The sequence below is a fragment of the Lathyrus oleraceus genome, chromosome 6 (genome assembly GCF_024323335.1).
Source record: "Lathyrus oleraceus cultivar Zhongwan6 chromosome 6, CAAS_Psat_ZW6_1.0, whole genome shotgun sequence".
Lineage (NCBI taxonomy): Eukaryota > Viridiplantae > Streptophyta > Magnoliopsida > Fabales > Fabaceae > Lathyrus > Lathyrus oleraceus.
Genome location: NC_066584.1, coordinates 261848375 through 261852973, shown reverse-complemented (window position 1 = coordinate 261852973; position 4599 = coordinate 261848375). Strand labels below are relative to the sequence as shown.

The 4599-nt window shown below is 38.1% G+C and overlaps 1 non-coding gene across 1 annotated transcript; it reads right to left on the bottom strand.

Moving 5' to 3' along the window:
* Positions 1-280: 280 nt before the first annotated feature.
* LOC127099915 (small nucleolar RNA R71) lies at positions 281-387 on the bottom strand. Its single transcript, XR_007794377.1, has one exon. It is a non-coding gene; the product is annotated as a small nucleolar RNA R71 (small nucleolar RNA).
* Between the last annotated feature and the right edge of the window lie 4212 nt (positions 388-4599).

Genomic DNA, 4599 nt, shown 5'->3' with positions numbered 1-4599 from the left:
TGAACTTAAACCATCCCTGTTGCAACTAGTGCAACAGAGACAATTCGCGGGTCTCGCTACTGAGAACCCAAACCAACATTTAAAAATATTTCTTCAATTAGAAGATACTTTTAAAACTAATGGAGCTTCTCCTGAGGCAATACGTTTAAGAATATTTCCTTTTTCCCTCAGAGATAAAGCTCTATCATGGTTAGATTCCCTTCCACCCAATTCCATTACGACTTGGGATAACCTTAGAAGAGTTTTTCTTGCTAGATATTTTCCCCCGAGTAAGACCGCCGTTCTTCGAAACCATATAACTAGATTTACCCAAAACCATGGAGAATCACTGTTCGAAGCTTGGGAGAGATATAAAGAGTTGTTACGAGCATGCCCACATCATGGTTTAGAAAATTGGTTAATCATTCAAACCTTCTATAATGGACTTCATTACAACACAAAGATGACCATCGACGCTGCCGCAGGCGGTGCTCTGATGAACAAACCTTACCTTGAAGCTAGCGCCCTCATCGAAGACATGGCTCAAAACCATCAATCATGGGGAGTCGAACGAGCGACAGTTGAGAAGAAGGAAGCCCAAGGAGGAGTGCATGAACTAAGCTCTATAAACATGATGCAGGCTAAAATGGACGCATTAGCCCTTAAAGTCGAGCATATGTGCATAAACCCGAATACTATAGCAACAGTTTCGTTGGATTGTGAGATATGTGGAACCCAAGGACACCAATCCGCAGAATGCAGTCTATTAAACGAAACCCACTCCGAGCAAGTGAACTACACCCAAGGGAACCCATACTCGAATACCTATAACCCTGGATGGAGGAATCACCCTAACTTCACCAATAAAAACAATAACCCTATTCAAAATAATGCACCTCCGAGACCTAGTTATCAAGCCCCTAGATCAAATCAACCTATGCAACCTGTACCACCAAAACCGAGCCTTGAGAAAATTATGGAAAATTTTATCACCGCTCAAACCCAACAAAACAAGGAGTTCATGAATCAAAACATTCATGTCAACGAATTGATTACTCAGTTAGGAACCAAGGTTGACCAAATAGTTACTCATACCAAGATGCTTGAAACCCAGATCTCTCAGGTAGCTTTAAACCAAGCCCCTCAGACTACACCTGGAGGACAACTCCCTGGACAACCTCAACAAAATCCGAGAGGACAAGCCAATGCCATTACCCTACGAAGTGGGAACGCTTATGATGAGCCACTAAACCCAAGATTGAGTGAACCCGAAACTTCTAAGGAATGTACCAAACCCCCGGACGAAGTAAAGGAACCAGAGGAATCTGAAAACCAGGAAGGTCGAGATAAAGGAGAAGAACCTAAAGATAAAATTTACGTACCGCCCCCACCATACAAACCACCTATACCATATCCGCAAAGACTCAAACAAACCCAGATTAATAAACAGTATCAAAAATTTATTAAAGTTATAGAAAAACTTCATGTAGAAATCCCTTTCACAGAAGCCATCACCCAAATACCTTCTTATGCAAAGTTTCTGAAAGACACCCTTACCAACAAACGTAGACTTGACGATCCGAAGCCTTTGGAATGTAATGCAATTTCCGAGGACAAATTAGCAAAGAAAGATAAAGATCCTGGAAATTTCTCCATTCCTTGCCTTTTGGGTAATCATGTCATCGAAAAAGCTTTTCTAGACTTAGGAGCTAGTGTGAGCTTAATGCCTTTAGCAGTTTGTGAGAGATTAAACTTAGGAGAATTACAATCCACTAAGATGTCACTTCAGTTAGCCGATAGATCTGTTAAATATCCGATAGGCATTTTAGAAGATGTTCCTGTTAGGATAGGTCAACTATTTATCCCTACTGACTTTGTTGTCATGGACATCAAGGAGGACAATGATATACCAATTCTTCTAGGTAGACCGTTCTTATCGACTGCAGGAGCCATAATAGATGTCAAGAAAGGAAAGTTGACGTTTGAGGTAGGTGACGAGAAAATAGAATTTATACTTTCGAAATTTCTTATGGCACCTGTGATGGGAGACTCGTGTTATGCCTTAGATATCGCTGATGAATGTATTAGAGAATTAGAACAAAAAGAAATTATTAAGTTACCATCGACCCCCATAAAGGAAGATGATGACTTTAAAGAACCTTACATCGATGATAACCTTTACGAATGTTTATCCCTTACCCCAGATCCTATGCCATTCCCTAAGAAACCAACCTTAGAACTTAAGGAACTGCCTAAGAACCTGAGATATGAGTTCCTCGATGAAAAGATGAACCATCCAGTTATAGTTAGTGCTACCTTGAGCCCAAAGGAGACGAACCAACTTTTAGACGTTTTACGAAGATATCCCTCAGCCTTAGGATATAATATCTCTGACCTGAAAGGTATAAGCCCATCCGTATGCATGCATCGGATTTCACTCGAAGAAGATTCAAAACCCTCTAGGGAGCATCAGAGAAGAATAAACCCTATAATGAGTGATGTTGTTAAGAAGGAAGTTCTTAAGTTACTTAAGGCATGTATAATCTATCAGATCTCGGATAGTAAGTGGGTGAGCCCTGTGCATGTAGTACCTAAAAAGGGAGGCATCATAGTCGTGCAAAACGATAAAGGCGAACATGTAGCAAAATGTTTAGAAGGAGGATGGCGGATGTGTATAGATTATAGAAAATTAAATAAAGCAACTAGGAAGGACCATTTCCCTTTACCATTTATTGACCAGATGTTGAAGCGTCTAGCCAGACACTCTTACTTCTGTTATTTAGATGGATACTCTGGATTCTTCCAAATACCTATTATCGCTACGCGAAAAATATAGAGTCGTCATCGGTTTTTATTTATTCCAAAGGAAAGGGAAAATATCGAGAAAACCCCAAAGTATGGTCGTCGCAACCACGAACAGGTTCGGAAGTCGGTTATGCAAGGGGAAGGTATTAGCACCCCTCACATCCATGGTATTCCATGGGAACCATCTAGGATGTTTGCGCTTACGTGTGTATCGTTTATCGAATATTTGCTTGCCAAAGGATTGCGGAGTGGAGGTAGATTTTAAATTAGTATGCTCGCCAAGGAATGGATCATCGTGCCTACGTATGCCCACTTGTTGAAGTGAGAAATCAAAGCTTTCGTAGTTCGTGGTTTTGAAATTATTTATGTTTGTTTTGTTGATTTTATTACCTTGAAGAAGGGTTTTCGAGTGGTGTCGCCCTAAGGCTCAAACAAAAGGTTTGAATGCGTTGAGTTGTTTTTATGTTTTGAAGAAAGTGTTATTGATTTCGGATTGCACTAAAGACTATGGATAAAGGTGAATACCTCAAACGGTCAAGCCGAGCGTCTTGTGTTCGAAGCATTCAGAATGAGTATAGGAAAGCTCCAGTCTCATCCCTTCTTTATCGCTTAAGGCTCGTGACGTACGATGCCAATCGCCATTTATTGTGTTTTTGGATTTTTATTTGGAAAATGCCGCTTGACGTTGGATCAAGGGTTTGTTTATTGAATTTGATTTGAAAAAGAGACCACTTGACGTTGGATCAAGGGTTTGATTATTGATTGCGAAATGGTGAACGTTCCTAATGCCTAAGGAGCATCTAATCAAGCAATAAAAGAAAGCGAGTAAATGCGTACATCGGAATGGGGAGGGGGGTACATGTAAACTACAAGGGAGTGCGGAAATAAAAGGTCTCATTGTCAGGTAGCCCAAGAGAAAGCCATGTGTGTGCAATTGTGTACTAAACTAGAAAGCATGCAAAAGATTACAATTGATATTACAAATTCTTCTTGATTCTTGCACGCTTCTTCCATGTTAGGTCACATTTGTCCAATGTTTCTTTTGCAAAGGGTCCTAATGAGTCTCTAAGTCCATTGTCCAAAGTTCTCTCCATGCTTGGGAAATTATTATCCTTTTTCATTTTTTAAAGTCTTAACCATTTTTAGATTCATTTTAGAATGGGATGGATGATGCACAATATGATAAAAAAGCAAAATAAAAGTAAAAGTGCATAAGGTAAATGACGGAAATTAAATGTTAGGAGTTAGATACAAGAATTTAAAATGCGGCAATTAAAGGTTAGAAATTAGATGCGGAATTGTAAAGAATTAGGAATTAGAATGCAAAATTTAAATGTTAGGGGTTAAATGTTAGAAGTTAATGGTTAGATGTTATATCAAAGTAGAAAATATTCAAGAAAACAATTAACAAAAATATCAATTCTAAAATATTAACCAAATATCAATCTAAACAATTATCAATTCTAAACAATTATCACTAACTATCAAGAATTAAACTCTAAACAAATGTCAAAAATTAAGTTCTAAACGATTATCTAATATTTTCTAAATTTTCTAATTAGCTTCCAATTAATACTTCTAATAAGATTTCTAATACTAATTAAATTTAAGATTCTAATTACTAATCTAATTAATATTCTAAATCAACATTCCTAATAAATCTCTAAAAACTCCTAATCAAACATCACCTATTAAACTTCTAAATCAAGATTAACAATTAAATCTACACAGAAAATCAGGATGGGCCTAACTGGAAAATACTAAGCCCAATTGCATGGGAGGTGTGCTGGCCAGTGGATGGTGTATGCAGAAAAT